Below are 18412 nucleotides of genomic sequence, written 5' to 3'. Positions count from 1 at the left end.
TGTAAGTATATGCTGCTTCTTAAGAAATATCCCTACATATCTAAAGATACAAACACCAAACACAGCCTTTCTCAACACTTCTAACCCAGGGGAACACTTGAAATAACTTTCCAGTCTCAGGGAACCCCTGCTAATAATTCCTGTATCTACAACTCATGATACATTAGTGTGATGGTCGTTGGGAAGAATGACCTCCTTACAGATAGCTAAAAAGATCGGTGGCGTGAGTGGGAACTTATCTGAGAGGCAGAAATTGCTCCTTGCTCAAGGAACGCCTAGAAACCCCTGGAGGAACCCTAGTTGAGAAACTCTGCCTTAACAGAAATATTTTTGTATTTTAGCAGCTACCAAGCAATTCTATCTCCCTGAACATTTGTTTTTTTTTTTAAATTTACTTCCATATCATCAAAATATTAGTCATTGTTGTCTCTTATTTACTGAAGTTGGGAGATATATTATCCTCAATGCATTTCTTAGACCAAAGGTCTACTTCCTCAAACCAGAAAGTTTGTTTTAATGTCATTCTAAACGGGACAAATCTACAGTATTTTGCATAAAGTACCAAAACATTAGGTATGACATTGAATGAAGTGTGAAGAATTAAATCCAGCTTGCACAGTCGGAGGTGGGAGTATGGCATAGGATGTGAGGGGGCATATAAGTAGCTGGAGAGGGTTGGCTAAAAGCGGTAGAGGAGCAAGGGTTTGGGGGCATTATATAAGGTAAGAAAAAAGAGAGGGGATAGGAGGGGAAAAGGAAAAAAAAAAGGGAGGGGATAGGGGTCTTCTCTCCTCCAAGGGTGAACCGACCACCTGGAAAACCAGTGCCTAGTTTAACACTGGTTGTTTTAAAACTAACAAGGTTCCATAGAAAATAAAATTCTTGGAAGTTAACATTGACAAAAAGCAGTAGGCTCATAGCAGAAGTTAAAAATGGCTCTGCTTTAAAAAGAGTATACAGATACTGGAGATTAGGCAGTTAAAGGAGACCCAAACTCAGAAAGTCAAGATTGGCTATTTTATAGGGAACATCTAAAAATGTTATTTGTGCCTAAGTACCCTGAAAAATTACCCTTTGCCTTGAATTCTTTCTAAGAAAAAAAATAGTAACACACTTCCTGTACCTTGAACTTTCAAGTATTATATCTGCAGTGTGAGATCACCTAAAGCACTGCTGCTTCTGACTAAAAGTCTAATGTTATTAGAATCAGATTCGGTGATGTCACTCCTGTGCTGCTCACTTTACTCCTTGTTGGAGAGGAAGCTGTACCTGAGGACCTGACGTGCAAAGATCTCCCTGCTTCTGCTTCATTCATTCTGTGGATCTATGCTTTTTTAACCGTTGCTCCTGTTTCTTGATCATTACCGTATCTGTAATCAGATCACCAGTCATCATAGTGACAGCCCTGACAAAGCTCAGCCTCTACCAAAATGGCCATCTTCATACAGGGACATGGTGTGCAACAAGGTGCGGTAAGTCAGTAATGGAGAGAAGATCAGCTGCAGGGAGACCACAGTACTGGTGACCAGTTCTTAGCTTTCTGCAGTAATAGAGAGAAGATCAGCTGCAGGGAGACCACAGTATGGTGACCAGTTCTTAGCTTTCTGCTTGCCATGTTTTGGCACAGCTTTCACAGCTCAGATCTTCTATAAAGTGTCAGGAATAAGACCTCATGCACACAGGGCATTACAAAACGAGCTGCAAAGCCAGTAGCGACGGCAGGAAAAAGCGGCAGAAAAAATGCACATTTAGAAGCATTTTGCATTGGCGTTAATGTGCGTCTAGCCGTGTTAGTGTTTAGCCACGTTAGCGTTTAGCTTAAAAACGCTTGATTTAATGCTGTATACAATGTAAACATGCCTTTAGCCGCGCCAGGTGTTTTTACAGCTGTAACGCTGCTACTCCAGAACACACTAGCACTGGGTGCATGGACACATAGAATAACATGGAGAGGCGTTTTTAAGCTGTAAAGAAAAGTCTGATGCCCCTAGGAGCAGCTGTAAAAATGTCCAAGGTGCATGAGGCCTAAGACTTTTCTGACAGACATGAATCAGATTCAAACCTGATTTACAAGTTTAAATCTGATTGATGATACAGTAAGTAGAGAGAGAAAGGAAAACTCAGAGCACCAATTTACAAAGCAGACCTACATGCTTTATTACGGAAATTCAAAATTGACCATGCTAGTTTATAGAGTTGCTGTAGGTCCAGGGATGTAGAGAGCAGCTGTAGATTCTTTAACCTAGATCAGGGATCCCCAAACTACGGCCCTCCAGTTGTTCAGGAACTACAATTCCCATCATGCCTAGTCATGTCTGTGAATGTTAGAGTTTTACAATGCCTCATGGGATGTGTAGTTCCTGCAACAGCTGCAGGGCCGTAGTTTGGGAATCCCTGACTTAGATTATTGCTTATCAAATATCTTCCAGTGTTAGAACAAGGCAGATTAGTAGATTCAGTACTTTTATTAATAGGAAAATGCAGTGTGTTTTACCCAGCTGAGTTGCAAGAGGTTAGCATCGAAATCGTGCCTATTGTATCTCACAAACTTGGGGGAATGTAACCCACTTACCAAAATGCTACACCCTAGTATGCTTGGTACTCCAATAATAGGGCAGACTCCATTCCTTTCCATGCTTGGCAACTGTAGCTTAAGAATGGAAAACACTCGAAATAAAGAGTACCAAAAAAAAAATAATTGTTGCGTTTTTAACCAGGCTGTGAAAATTATTTGTTCTGTGTAATTACTTTTTGTTATAGCAATGACCAACATTTGCTTTGTATTCGGGGTGTCTTTTTATGGAGCAGACAGGTGGGTGTGATATATAGGGGATTTTAGTAGCTACATGTGCCACAACCTCATTTACAGAAGGTCAGACCTGTTTGTACCCCAAAATTTGTCACTTTCCAAGTCCATAAGTATTGGTTGGAAAGGACTTTATGTCTGCTGAACAGGTTGAACCATCACTTTTTGAAGGAAGAAGCCCCTTTTCACCGGCACTAGGATTTCTATTCTTCAATTATGCTGCGAAGGAAGAAACAAAGAACATATCATTATCCTCTATTGACATCCTTTGCAGAATCATCTATAATTTGCATGGTATATCACTACAGCTGGAAATTATATAGGTGCACTAAATAATTCTCTATAACCTAGCAGAAAGAAGTAATTGGAGAATACAGCTGATGCCCATCTTAGGGCTGGTTCCCACCATTCCTGCACTGTGCGTTCCTGTGTGATTCACATGCAGCCATAGTAACCAATACCGGAAACGTATTGGTTACTATGCACAGCTGTACTAGATTCTGTGTGGACCAGTTTTAGTAAATCCCCAAAATGACTCCATACTCACCTACTCTTTGTTGCCCCCACTCTGAGATCTTCCCAGTTCTTCCTCCCACATGCTTTGCTGGGAACCTGAGAAGCCACGCATCAGGACCAAGCGCTGTCACATGGGCAGAGTGAAAGTCTTTATCCCTGTGTAAGATTCAAACAAAACAAAGTTATACAAGCCTTCTTCTAATCATTCCTGAAGGCAAATGGAACAGAGGGTGTAAAAAAAAAAGGTTAGTATAAGCATCAGGGTGAAGGGGGCGTGATTTATGACCCAACTCCATGCCCTCCCTATCACTCATCCATCGCCCCAATCCTTTTCAGGTCCCTAACTTTTTTCCTGTAAGTTCTGCAGTCTGGACATCACGGTCCTCTTTCCCTGATTCTTCCTCTTGTGGTGAGGGGGTCCTCAATTCCTGCACCATATCTATCTGTTTATCTTTTTTTCCACTTTTTTCATTTGAATAATATTAATTCCGTGACCGTCTCTGAAATTTAATTTCATCCCAAACATGACTCATCTAAAAAAAAAAAATGGTAATAAAAGAAATGTGTTTTTTTTTTTTTTTTTTTACTTTCAGAGTTCTTACTGGGTTTCATTCCCCAAGTTTTATTAAACCAATAGGATTAATACCCCGCAGATTGCTTTTGTATTTATTAGTGGTTAAGAGTTTAAAGCCCTGCAAAGTGATTTTATTTTGATTAGCAGCAAAGTGATTATAGGCCTTTTGTAATGTGTCTTCCACTTGATTACCATTAAAACAGTTAATGCCCCGTAAAGTTGATTTATAGCCACCAAATCCCAATCGCTGCAAGTCAATCAAGGAGCTTTGAAATGGTGTCTCAATCCAAGGTTATACATTGTTAGAGGAAAGGAGAGGGAATTAGCTTAGTATACAGCTATCGCCTTTAGGCATTTCTTGAAAACTCATCTCTTTGGAAAAGCCTATCCCACTTCTACCTAAAAACTGATATTTTATTTTTCTTAAACAACTCATCGCTCACAGTTATAACTTTTTGTATCACTTGCCTTCTCTCTTACATTGTAAGCTCTCTTGAGTAGGGCCCAACTGACCCTCTTTTTTGGATTTGCATTGTAACTGTACTTTCTCCATTTATTTTGTAAAGCTGTCCATAGCTCCATATAGCTCCCTTTATTTTATATAGCAAAAACTTTCAAGATAAGTGGCAAACATGTACAAGAGTACATGGGGGAAGGGGGGATCTTAACGCGTTTCACACTTGCTGTGCTTCTTCCAAATTCTTCTTGTGCTGCTTCCAATCAGGACCAATGTAACTATTCAAAAAGCCATAACTAAACTTTATCTTAAAAGTAAATAATATCTGCTGGTAAGCAAGTGATACATGCAAGTAGGACCTATTTACTTTAACTTAAAGTTATCAAAAAAAAAAAAAAAACATATTGTTGCTGAGTCTAGTATCATATATGTTCCATATAACCCATGAAATGCATTGGCAGTACACTGCAAAGCCCCTGGTAGATGAGAGCTACCTAACAGGAGCCACTGAGCTTCATTAGCTAGATATAGCTAGTTTATAATCAGGCTGTAATACTTAGAATCTGGTGCCAGATATCCCATGTTTGTTATAGGGCTGATTCAGTAGAAAAAGCACTAGGAATGATCTATACCACATGTGTCAAACACAAGGCCCGCGGGCAAAATCCAGCCCTCCAGGCCATATTATGTGGCCCTGACACCTCTCCTGCACCTCCTCATCTCTGCTTTCACCTTGTCTCAGCAGTCAACAGCAGAGAGGAGGACAGAACTCCTTCTATGTGCAGCCACGGAGAGGCTTGTCTCTGCCCCCTCTCCCCCTCATCATCAGCAGCAGCAAAGGGGAGGACGGAACTCTTTCTACAGATCTCTGTGCAGCCACAGCACACCCTAATCTCCGTCCTCCCCTGGTCTCAGCATTCAGCAGACTTCGGCAGCTGACTCCAGCCCTCCTCTGGTCCTCCTCCAGACCCTGCACTTTCTGCTTCCCAGCTCAGCCTCCAGCTTCTTCCCGGCAGCAGCACAAGATAAGGGGGTTGCACTGTGATGTAAGGGAGGGTGGGGAACACTTGACATCTGATGTAAGGGGGGGTATTGTGCTCTGGAAATCTGGTCTTACCGATACAATCAGCCCTTTAAAGGCAACTAATAATGCTGATGCGGCCCACGACGAAATTTAGTTTGACACCTCTGATCTATACAGCACATGCTTCCAGCAATATGTCTGGAACTAGGGGTACAGACAGGCAGAAAATATTTTCCTGTGTAACATGAAAGGCATCCCCCAATATGGCTTCTAAGTACATGTTCCAAACTTGTAAAAACTGCTTTTAAGGCATTGGACTTTATAAATCCTGAAAACTTTGGGGGAGATTTACTAAAACTTTGCATAGAAACCAATCAGCTTCCAGGTTTTATTGTCAAAGCTTAAAGTAGAACTATAGGCAAAACTTTTTTCTATTTTGGACAGAGTAAAGAAGGGTTATATCCCCTGTCAGTTTTTCTTTCGCCATCTATGTCCCATTGCAGAGATTTCCCTTCACTTCCTGTCCCATAGCCAAACAGGAAGTGAGAGGAAATCCCTTCAAATTAAGGGGATTCTTTGGGGACCCCTGGGCCACCAGTACTAGTTTGGAATATTTCCCCTCTACTACTTTTCTGGGGACAACCAAAAATGTGGAATTTTCTTTTACTTTCACTTTCAATGATAATGATAAACAGGACATATAGAGAGGGTGAATCTCCTTAACGGGGGCCCAGGCAGCAATAAAAACTGACAGGTGTTCTAATCCCTCTTACAGTTTTAGCCCCAGTTGCACTGCCGCAACTTGCCATGCGACTTGTGAGTTCAAAGTCGCATGGCAAGTTGCACCCTATAAACGGCATTTGAACCGTTCTAATTGGTGCGACTCAAGTCGCTCCGACTTAGAAAAAGGTTGCTGCACTGCTTTTGGTGTGACTTTAACACGACTTGCATTGACTTATGTTAACCTATCCCACCCGGCCTAAAGGAGAATGACGGACGGGCTGTGGTTTCATTATCCTGACTGGGCATCATGTGACGTCCAGCAGGATAAGTCGCTCGCACGTTCCCCCGAGGGCGCATAGCGTGGCGATTGGTAGTGCGCTGTGTCGCTCTGACACACCACATCTCTGATCTCAGTAAACAGCCGATGACGTAGACTCTTTACCATGTGATCAGCTGTGTTCAATCACAGCTGATTACATCGTAACCAAGAAGTGCCGCCTTTTCTCTTTTTCTCTATTCATGCTGACAGGGTGTGAATAGAGGAGAGTCAGTAAGGGCTCTTTCACACGGCCGCTCCGCTGATCTTGTCCGCTGCGGGACTTTTTTTTTTTTTCACGGAGCGGGTGACACTTGTGTGTCCGCATATCATCCCATCCGTTTGTGGATGATATGTGGACATAATGTATGTCTATGGGCATTGCGGATGTCAGCGGATGACTCCGCTGACATCCGATTTTGCTTCCTTTACGTTTTTTACACGGAGGAAAAATAGGGTTCTGTTCCGTTCCAAAAAAAGGAACAGAACTGAAAGGAAGAAAATCGGATGTCAACGGATGGTATTCCGCTGACATCCGCAATGCCATTGACTTACATTATGTCCGTAAATCATCCGCAAATCATCCGCAAAAAAATAGGATGATTTGCGGACAAGTGGAGCGCCCGTGTGAAAGAGCCCTAAGCAGCTCTCTTAACAGGGGGGGGGGGGGGGGTCTGCACTGGTAATCAGCGCATTGATTATCAGTGCAGACCCATCAATGGTGCAGTGCCTTTTAGGGATACCTGTCAGTGCCCCCTCATCAGTGCTGCCTATAAGTGCCCATCAGTGCTGCCCCTCATTGCCGCCTGTCAGTGCCCATCATTGATGCCTATCAGTGTCCGTCAGTGCAGCCTAATCAGTGCGCATCAGTGAATGAGAAAACGTACTTATTTACAAAAAATCTATAACCGAAATGAAGAAAACATTTTTTTTTTTTTTTTTTAATTTTTAATATTTTTTTATTTCTTTAGCAAAAAATTAAAAAAACAGGGATGATTACTTACCACCAAAAAAAAGCTCTATTTGTGGGCAAAAAAATTATAAAAATGTCATATGGGTACATCGTTGCATGACCGCGCAATTGTCATTCAAAGTGTGAGATCGATGAAAACTGAAAATTGGCCTGGGCAGGAAGAGAGTGAAAGTGTCCGGTATTGAAGTGGTTAAAGATGTCGTATGCAAGCCGCGATGAGGTCGCGCAGGGATGTCGTCCGACTTTGAAGTCACGGCACTGTGAAGCGAGGCTAACTGAACATGCTGAAGTTAGAAACTGATTGGCTACAATGCTGAGCTGCACTAGATTCTGAGTAATCCAGTTTTAGTAAATCACCCCCATTGCATCTATAATATTTGAAGGTCTTTTGATACAATCACTCATTTTGATTGGAGCTCTTCTATTTTTAATATTGTCTTGTGTATTGTGGCAGCTCTATGTAAAAAATAATTTTCCTCAAACCTCGGGGGGAGCTTATTAATGCAGAATAAATCAAATCCAAAGCCAGCATTTTGGTTCACAATGAGAAACCTTTTTTAGGTTTCTTTGGAAATGCATTTTTCACCTTATTTATCAGCTGAATGCTCTGTAAATAAGAAATGTGACATGACAGTGAGTCTTGTACTGTAATAACTGCATGTCTCCAGTGGATCGGGCAAAACAATGTGAGCTTGATTATCTCTATTCACCCTGGGGAGTAAGGGTCTTCATGTCAGTGTGGGGAGAGCTACAAGTCTGCTAAATGCAGGAAAACCAGCAGGGAGGCAACAGACAGAGAGGACTGGGTGTAAGTGCGGATAGAGTTTCGTACATGATTACATTATTTGAAAAAAGGTGTTTGTTATATGACTGGATACAAACCAAAGATGATAACACCAAACTAAACAAGGATGCAGTAGGTGAATTTTCTACCTTTTGTAAAGCAAGCAATAAAGCCCTTGGGCTCTACTCACACCTGAGAATATCATTTTATAGGCGTTTTTTTGGGCGTTTTTCATTCTTTTTTTTTTTTTTGCAGGTGTTTGGAGGCAGGCCAATACATCTAACAAAAACACTGGTAATTTTCCAGTAATGTACTTTTTTGAGCTTCAAGTGTTTTGCTTCAGGAGACAAAACGCTCATATGTGAACAGGGGTCATTGAATTTATTATTATTATTATTATTATTATTATTATTCAGGATTTATATAGCGCCAACACTTTGCACAGCGCTTTACAATGTGAGGGAAGACAATACAGTTACAATATACAAATACAATTCAAATACAGGAGGAGCTAATGAATGGGATTTTTCTTGTTGGGCATTTTGAGACTTCAGAGATGAGCATTTTTCAGCTCATAAAACGCTCATCTCTGAACAGGGCCTTAAAGAAAGATAAAGAAAGGAAACCCGCGCTATGGAAATGTAGGGGAATGAAAGGGCTGCAGCCTCCCTAAAATATAGCAATGCTATATCTAATTAATGGGTGTATAAAGGAATAGGGAATTGGCGCTGCCCAAGGGGGTATTAATAAATAAATATCAAAAATCAATTTTATAGACTCTTAGATATATAGATATATATCTCTTAAAACCTCAAATTATTCATAGCCATATTATATATAAATATAAAGTGACAGGTGTTAAAAAAGTGATATAGTGCTGTGTAGAATAAATTCAATAAAATATATCAATAAAATATATCTAAAAACACATAAATTCCCAGCTGGTTATCAACGAATTCTTCCATTTCTACACTAAACTGTATTCCTCGCCAAACCCTCTCCAACGTCCGCAGTTTGACGCGTTCTTTCGTGAACTTCCCCTTCCGCGATTATCCGCCGAGCACGGTGATATCATGGATGGGGAGTTCACTGAGCCTGAAGTATTGTTAGCCATTAAACGTATCAATCCCTCTAAGGCCCCAGGCCCGGATGGCTTTTCGGGCCACTATTATAAAAAAGTCGGGGAAACCCTTGCCCCTCACCTCTATTCATACTTCAATGCGATTAGGCGCGGCTCTCCTATCCCCCGCTACGAAAATAATGCTTACATAAATGTTATTCCCAAACCTGGGAAAGACCATGGCGATTGTCTGAATTATCGTCCGATCTCCCTTATCAATCTGGACTGAATTCCTTCTTAGTTCAATATATTCATCCTGACCAAGTGGGTTTCGTCCCTTCCAGACAGGCCTCGGATCAGACCAGACGGGCGATCAGCATATATCGGCCCTCCAGTCAGACTGGAATGGGGAGGGACAGTGGAGGGGCATGCTTTTGTCCCTTGATCTCCATAAAGCGTTTGATTCTCTGTCATGGGAATACCTGTGGCTCACACTTTGGCTTTGGACCTTCGTTTCTTATGTTAATGCGAACCCTGTACAGTGAACCTGTGGCGAAACTGTCGGTCAAAGGCTATGGCTCGGACTATTTAGAGATCCGCAGAGGCACACGTCAGGGCTGCCCTTTTCCCCTTTATTATTCATCCTTGCCTTGGAGCCCCTGGCGATCAAAATACTGTTGGACCCGAACATTCAGGGTATTCCCTGTGGAGCTGCGATGCATAAATGCGCCCTAGTCGCGGATGATATTTTAATGTACTTGTCGACCCCGCTAGTCTCAGTCCCCAATTTGCTTAAGGTATTGGGGGCATTCACGGCGATTTCGGGTCTGAGGGTGAACCATACCAAATCACGGGCATTGAATCTCACTCTGGATGACTCCACGGTGTCCACTCTTAAACTTAATTTCCCTTTTAAATGGCAGGTGGGATCTCTCCCGTATTTGGGCATTCACTTAACTTCGTCGGTTGCCTCCTTATATGCTCGTAACTATCCCCCCCTTTACAAAATTCTGGGGGCGGATCTCTCCAGATGGTCTACTAACCCCCCGTCGTGGTTTGGCAAGTTGCACTCAGTAAAGGTGAATATTTTACCACGTTTGCTTTATTTGTTTCGTACCTTAGCGATTTCTATCAACATGACGGATCTTAAAGCATTTTAGAATAAGCTTGAGAAGTATATTTGGGGGGACAAGAGGCCCAGAGTTAACAGACGCACCCTATTTACACTAAAACCGCGGGGGGGGGGGGGGGGGGTTTGGGAGTCCCTGATCTCCTTAATTATTACTATGCAGCCCAGCTCACCCATTTGGTCAGATTCCATTCTAAGGAACCCTGCCCAATTTGGATGCAGCTTGAAGCCCGCCATGTACCTTATGTGCTGATTGAACATCTAATGTGGCTGCTGCCCAAGGATCGCCCAGCAATCTTATGCCCTACTCTGTCCCTTTCGCTTGGAATATGGAACAGATTGGCAAAACGCCATGGCTTCAAGTCTCCCCATACCCCTTTAGCGCCCCTTTTGGGCAACCCTAAGTTTCCTCCGGGCCTCTGTCCCCTCGCCTTTGCTTGGTGGACTAACAAGGGATTTCTCAGTTTAGCTGATTTATGTGATAGGAGGGGTGTTATTTCTAGAACCACGTTGCGAGACAAATACTCCCTGCCAGAGAGCGAGTTCTCTCGCTACACTCAGATCTCCCATTATGCTTCCTCTCTAAAGGGTCTCTGCAATTTGACAACTTCGACTCCCATGGAGTACCTGTGTAGTAATATCGACAAACTGAAGGGTTATATTTCTACAATATATACTGTACTGCTTGAGGATGACCCTAAATTACCTTATATGACCCGGTGGGAGGCGGACCTGGGGGAGGAGTTGGATAGGGCGGAGTGGAATAAGTTGGCACTCTTGAATTCCAAGTCCCTGATCAATACTTCCCTGATAGAAGCTAACTATAAAGTATTTCTAAGGTGGTATATGGTTGTCGGCAGCAGTCCGGGGGGCATCTTCGTTGTGCTTCAGGGGCTGCGGCCAGTCGGGCACGGTCCTGCATATTTGGTGGACCTGCCCTAAGGTCCGCCGTTTCTGGATCAGGGTGTACAATTTTGTCTATTCGCTCATGAACATTAATTTGATTAAATCCCCTACCCAGGCGTTATTGGGGAAACCGATTGACCAGGCCCCCAACCACACCAAACGCTTGGTCACTTTTATATTCACGGCGGCCAAGATCGCCATAGCTCGTTCCTGGCGGTCCCCGGTTGTTTTGCTTGAACTGCTTAAAGCTAAGCTAACCTGGATTATGGTGAATGAGCGAATGGTGGCCATCCTCCAGGATAAGCTACCTCTCTTCGAGAAGACCTGGGACCCCTGGATGAGATATCTGGCGGGACCCCGGTAACTTGTGGCTTTTCCCTTACTGACTTTTGCCTGAGTAGCCTATCGGACCCCTTCATTCCCCTTTCCCTTTTCTGGTTCTTTCCACTTCCTTTTTCTTCCTTTCCTGTTTCTATCTCGGCCCCTCTTTTCTTCTTTGTTGCTCTGTCGTCTGACAGACATGGTCCCCTGGGGATCTTTTGGAGTTGGTTGACACCGCTTATTGCGGCCTCGTTTTTATTCATTCATTGTTGTGTTTTACATTTCCCTGATGTTGCTTTGCTGTCCCGGGGCCGTTCGGTGGCGGTGGGTTGGGGCTGGGCAGTCGCCCCCCCCCCCCGTTCGCGCAGTGTGTTCCCTTTTTGGGGCGCCGGGGGGGGGGGGGCCTGGGTCTGACCCGGGCCGCCTAGGCTCGGTGCTTGGTAGAATTTATGTTGCTTAGCGGGATGTGCTTATGTTCTGTGTTCCCTTGTGGGCTGCGTCCCTTGAGCTCTTTCTCATATTGAGTTGTTATGTCTTATGACTACTGCTATTCCTTTGTTTTATTATGTATGTTTAACTTGCACTTAAACCAAATAAAAATCTATTGAAATCTAAAAACACATAAATTGATTCCTTTGGGTGACACAGTAAAATGCAATTACAATTCTAAATATAAATCCATATATGGCAAATCAATATAAATATTGTGATAATTAGGGATGCACCGAAATGAAATTCTTGGCCGAAGCCGAAGCTGAATAATAATAAAATGTTTGGCCGAAGGCCGAAGGCCGAATACCGAACGCGGTGTTTTGCATTTTTTCCATTTATTTTGCCAATTTTTTGTCCTCTCTCTTGTCCTCTCGTGTCTCTCTCTCTCTCTCTTGTCCTCTCACTCTCTCTCTCTCTCTTGTCCTCTCATGTCTCTCTCTCTTGTCCTCTCATGTCTCTCTCTCTCACTAAATGTTACTGTAGGGAATGGGATTCAGTGCACACTGCAGCCTTGTACCATAGGGTTAATGTTAGTGACACTGTAGGGATTGGGAAGGATGCTGGGAATGGAAATCAGGAAGCATGCAGGCAGCCTTGTAAATTTTAATTGCATATACAGGGCACTGGGCAGGTCAGGGTTAATGTGGTAACATCAATTACTCAGTGACAGTCAGTCAGTGTCAGTGTGGACTCGATCAGATTATACAGTGACAGACAGTCTCTCATAGTGGTGGTAGTAGGAGGCTGGAGGTGGACTAGTAGTAGCCTGGAAAGGAGCACAGCCGCATACATACATTACTCACTCGTGCACTGCAGCCCACCCCACACATTCAGTGAGTCTTACTCTCCTCCCTAGTTTTTTCAATGGCACATTCAGGAAGCCAATCACGCCGTGAGTAGCGGCACAGCGGAACCAATCAGGTGTGCAGGCACGCGTGATTGGTTCGCTGTGCAGCTAATCACGGCGCGATTGGCTTCCTGAATGTGCCATTGAAAAAACTAGGGAGGAGAGTAAGACTCACTGAATGTGTGGGGCGGGCTGCAGTGCACGAGTGAGTAATGTATGTATGCTCACCGCTGAAGTGTCCCGGCTTCCCCTGCCTAACACGGAAGTCTGTGAGTCCTCCTGTCCTCCTCCGAGTCCCTTCCCCCTGTAAATATCGTGACCTCGGCGATATGAATATCGCCTACGGCCACAGAACGATAGTCAATATCATATCGACTATCGTTCAGCCCTATTATTCGGCACAAAATTATTCGGCCTTTTGACTTATTCGGCCGAACACCGAAAGTGCTATTTTTTCTATTTTCGGCCGAATAATGTTCGGCCGCCGATTATTCGGTGCATCCCTAGTGATAATTAAACGAGTGATCTGTGCATATAAGCAATAAGGTGCAAGGTGATTGGTGACTCTAAATATAGACGTGGTATATAACTAGCAATTGTATATACACTCTTAGTGCCGGTTCACACTAGGGCGACCTGTGAGGCGACCTGGTCGCCTCACAGGTCGCCGCAGGTCGCCTCCCATAGGGAAGCTGCGGACCCGTTCTAATAGGAGCGACACAAGTCGCTCCGACCTAGAAAAAGGGTCCGGAGCTTCTTTGGGGCGACCCGGAGGCGACCGCCATAGACTTCAATGTTATGAAGTCCGTGGCGGCCGCTCCGAGGTAGCGGCGCGCTGCTCGCACCGCGACCTCCGAGGTCGCGGTGCGAAGTAGCGTCGCCCCTATGGGAACGGGGGCTTAGCGTGCCAAGTGATGAGAAATCCAAAACAAACTGGAAAAAAATATATATAGGTGCAGATATATTAACCACTTGCCGACCGCCTCACGACTATCTACGTCGGCGGTCAGCCCCTCACAGGCAAAGTGACGTAGGGCTACGTCACTAGCTTGTGAGGGTCTAGGGAGCGAGCGCGCGCCGCCGAAGGCGTGCTCCCGCGGGGTCACGGACCCCCCGCGCGTGTGACCGGCGGACCCGATGTCCGCTGGTCACTCTGCGATCGGCGGGGGAGAGGGAGAAAGTCAGGCGGCTTTTGTAATTAAGCTGCCTGTCATTCTCCCCTGTGTATGAAGGATGATCATACGGTTCTACTATGTAGAACCGTTGATCACTCTTCATACATCTGAAGCCACAGCCAATCACAGTAGAAAGCACGCCCCTAGGGACACACATAGCCCCTCCCTTTCAAAAAAAGTTAACCGCTTCACTGCCAGTGTATTTTTACAGTAACAGTGCATATGTATAGCACTGATTACTGTAGAAATGTCACTGGTAACCCCAAAAGTGGCAAAAATGTCAGTCAAGGGTCCGATCTGTTCGCCGCAATGTCGCAGTACCGCAAAAAAAATCGCAGATCGCCGCCATTACGCGTTAAAAAAAAAACAACAAAAATTACAAAAATCTTTCCCTTTGTTAGTAAACGCGATAACTTTTGCGCAAACCAATCAAAATACGCTTTTTGTGATTTTTTTTACCAAACATAGGTAGCATAAAACAAATTGGCCGAAAATGTTAAAAAATTTTGATTTTTACATTTTTTTGGGGGGGAATTCCATATAAAAAAATGTGAAAAATATTGCTATTTTTGCAAAATTTACGCTCTTTTTTTGTTTATAGCGCGTGATCAAAAAATCGCACAGGTGATCAAATACCACCAAAAGAAAGCTCTGTTTGTGGGAAAAAAAGGACGACAAATTCGTTTAGATACAGCGTCGCACGACCGCGCAATTGTCCGTTAAAGTCACGCAATGCCGAATCGCAAAATACCCCCTGGTCAGGAAGGGGGTAAAATCTTCCGGGGCTTAAGTGGTTAATACACTCCGCTCCTTAATCAAAATATATCTCAGATTAATTTAAACATATAAAAGATGTGACGTGGTAAATAAAGTTCATATAATGGAGTGCTTGATCATCTGGTGGTATTAGCATTCGATCTTCGTGCACTATAATAGGTGCTCAAAGTGGGTAGTGAAATAGGTTGCACTCACCAGAGTGCCCAACCCCACACAGGGGTATTAGGCAGAGTAAGTGGTACTGTAAGCCACAGCAAGAAAACTGTAAGCTCCTATGGGTCATCTATTTCTGTGCTCCTCTATGTAAGGGAGAGGGAAGGGACCCTGCTGTTCTCCAGTCCTCCGCTTGTTGTTGGGTAATGCTCCGGTGGTGTAATGTATGGGATGAATAAAGGGGAACATATAGCGTAATTCCGTATGATAGGTTTTATTTTAGTACATCAAAAAAAGGGGCACTCACATTACAGAAGATAATAAACAGCGTTAGTGGTGTGTCTCGATCAGATACCAAACAGGAAGCCGGCAATAGCGTCCTGTACTCCGGAACGCAATGCGTTCCACGGAAGATCCGGATCGGGAAGTGACACAACTACGCTGTACGCGTTTCGTCATTGATGTCTTCAGCAGCGGGAAGTGGAGTGACGCTGCTGAAGACGTCACCTATCCACCACAAACAGATCAATCCTAGAGTAGGAGTTGTGCCTGGCTGAGAAAAATGTGTCGTCCCTTTCATTCACATGCAAGCACTTCCATACATCGTACAGTTCTTCACTGTGTAGCAGGCCTTTTAGGGATGTTGTTGTGCGACCCCTAGACAGTGAGGAAGAGTCAAAGGCAGGGTCTGGTACCACATTAAAATCTTCACAGATAATCACATTTCCCTTTCGCACCAATGAGATTTGTTTCAAAAGTTTGCGAAAGAATCTCAACTGGTGCGAATTGGGAGCAAAAAAGGATACAAAAGTAATCAACCTATTTTCAAAAGTGCATGCCAGAAAAAGGGAATCTACCCTCCGGATCCGAGATTGGTTAGTGTAGGGAGAAGGCCACAGTGTCTTTAATTGCCAGTAGAATTCCTCTTTTCTTGGCGGATGCTGTTGAAAAGAAGATGTGTGGAAAGATCGGGTCTTTACACATAGGGAGAGTGTCCTTTAGGAAGTGTGTCTCTTGGACAGAGATAATTTTTATTTTTTTTAAAATTAATAATGGCGGCTATCACCGATTTTTAGCCGTGCTGCGACGTTGCGGCGAACAGATCGGACACTTAACTGACACTTTTGGGGGAACCAGTGTCATTACTACAGTAATCAGTGCCAAAAATATGCACTGTTACTGTACTAATGACACTAGCAGGGAAGGGATTAACACCAGGGGCAATCAACGGGTTAAATGTGTCCCTAGGGGGTGCTTTCCAACTGTGTGGGGGATGGGCTTGCTGAATGAACACGGATACCTGTGTAAATAAAAAAGAGGAACCCAGGATCCCTGTGTTCATTACTGACAGAACAGCGTTCTGCTATGTTTACAACGGCAGACCGCCATTCTGTTTCCACAGGGAGCGATCGCGGGTATCCGGCGGACATCTCCCTGTAGCCAATTGGCGCGTGCGTGCTCCCCCACTAGCGGTCCTGTGAAACTACGTACAGTTACGTTATTTCGCGGGACAGAGCCGACCTGACGCAGTATATTTACTGCTGGCGGTCGACAAGTGGTTAGTAAAAATAAATAAAAATATAAGCTTTAATGTGGCTTTAAGTGGATTTCACTGACATGAAGGTGTTTGTGGGACTTTGCAGGGGGAATCAAGAAGAAACTGTAATTGCAGATACACTTATAATTAGGTGGTGCAGTACATATTTTTTTTAATGGGTAACCATAGTTGTACTTTAAACAGGGCCGGTGCTTCCACTAGGCAAACTAGGCAGCTGCCTAGGGCGCATTGCCACCTAGGGGCGCAGCCACGAGTCAGCACTCACGCTCCATCATGAATTATCCTTGTGAGCTGAGGAAAGGGGCGGCAGTGGGGGAGGAAGAAGGGACAGAGGAAGATGCCAGGTATCTGGGGCAGTGGCAGAACTACCAGACCCTGGCTTTCCACCATTGTTGGGGGAGCCCCAAGGGGCAGGAAAGGAGCCCACCGGAGTGCTAGCTGCATAATGATCCTCTTCGTCTGGAGCAGAGCGGCCTAATCCCTGGGCGGGAAGTGACTCTCTAATCTGAGCTGGTGGGCAGCCGTTCATTTCCCTGGGTTGGTATTAAGCAGGGAGTGGAGGAGAGCTGAACCTGAGCCGGAGCTCGGCACTGGAGGGCGGCACCTTTACTGGAGCAGAAGCGACGAGGCAACGGAATGGTCTGAGGATGTTGGTGATGAAGGAGGTGCGGAACTCTCTGACTGCTGCTTCTCCCTCCACCAGGGGCCGGTTGGAGCTGTGGTGAGCACTGTGGTCCAGGAGAGGAGCGTCCTGGGAGAAGGAATAAGCAGGATCATGGTGAAGGAGGGCAGAGTGCAGGCCACTCTCTTCATACTGCCCAGTAAGTGTCCCCAGAACAGGGAATCAGGGTCCCTGGGTGTGGCATGGAGTATCCCTGGTGTGAAAGAGAATTGCGGTCACAAGGTATGCCATGGGGAATCTGAGTCACCAGGTGTGACATGGGGGAGAGGGGTCACAAGTGTAACAGGGGTTTGGGGTCACCAGGTGTGCCATGAGGAATTGGAAACCCTGGGTGTGCCATAGGGGATTGAGGTCCCCAGGTGTGACATGGAGGAACATCAGGGTCCCCAGGTGTGACATGGAGGAACATCAGGGTCCCCAGGTGTGACATGGAAAAACATCAGGTTCTCTGGGTATGACATGGAGGAACATTGGGATCACTAGGTATGACCGCATTACATGGAGGAACCATCAGATCAGGGTCACTGGATATGACATAGAGCAGTTTTTAACCCCTTACCTTTTTTATTTTTTGGGGGGGCGCAAGTAGCTGATCTTGCCTAGGGCGTAAAACAGTCTAGCACCGGCCCTGACTTTAAATGTACAAATATCTTAGTTCCTAGACTAATATATAACAAAAAGTGCAGCGATATCAAATATGGATTATGAAGATGATATCGAGGAGAGCAGTCCACAGGTGCAAATTATGGTGAAGCATGCACAAGATATAAACATTCAGTGCTCTTCAATGTGCTGGTAATCCTCCACCCAGTCTCATTAGCCTCTCACCTCACACTTAGCCCCTGTGTCACCAGACCGGCTAGTAAGACATAAACTTTCTCCAAGGATATCACCAATATAGATCAGATCAGTATTCCTCTTCATCAGAAGATAAGGCTCACAGGTAACAGATCACAGGTCCATAAAGCGGGTCACAGGTCCATAGGAAAACAAAGGTCCGTGCATTACCGCAATAAATACTTTATTGAACATAGCATAAAATCATAAAAATGACCTTGTAAAGCACTATACAAGTGCATGTGATGAGCAGATTGTATTACACACAGCGGTCTCGACCAGAATGGATGGCGGGTGACGTC

At 44.6% G+C, this 18412-nt stretch overlaps 1 protein-coding gene across 1 annotated transcript in view; it reads left to right on the top strand.

Annotated features, from left to right (window-relative positions):
- Nucleotides 1–18412, top strand: part of SPAG6 (sperm associated antigen 6) — a 184195-nt gene that overhangs the window by 11013 nt on the left and 154770 nt on the right. The gene's annotated exons all lie outside the window — the stretch shown is intronic.

Source organism: Pelophylax lessonae (genome assembly GCF_965119305.1).
Source record: "Pelophylax lessonae genome assembly, chromosome: 5".
NCBI lineage: Eukaryota > Metazoa > Chordata > Amphibia > Anura > Ranidae > Pelophylax > Pelophylax lessonae.
Note: the sequence above shows the minus strand (reverse complement) of the source record. Positions and strands in the feature narration are given on the sequence as shown.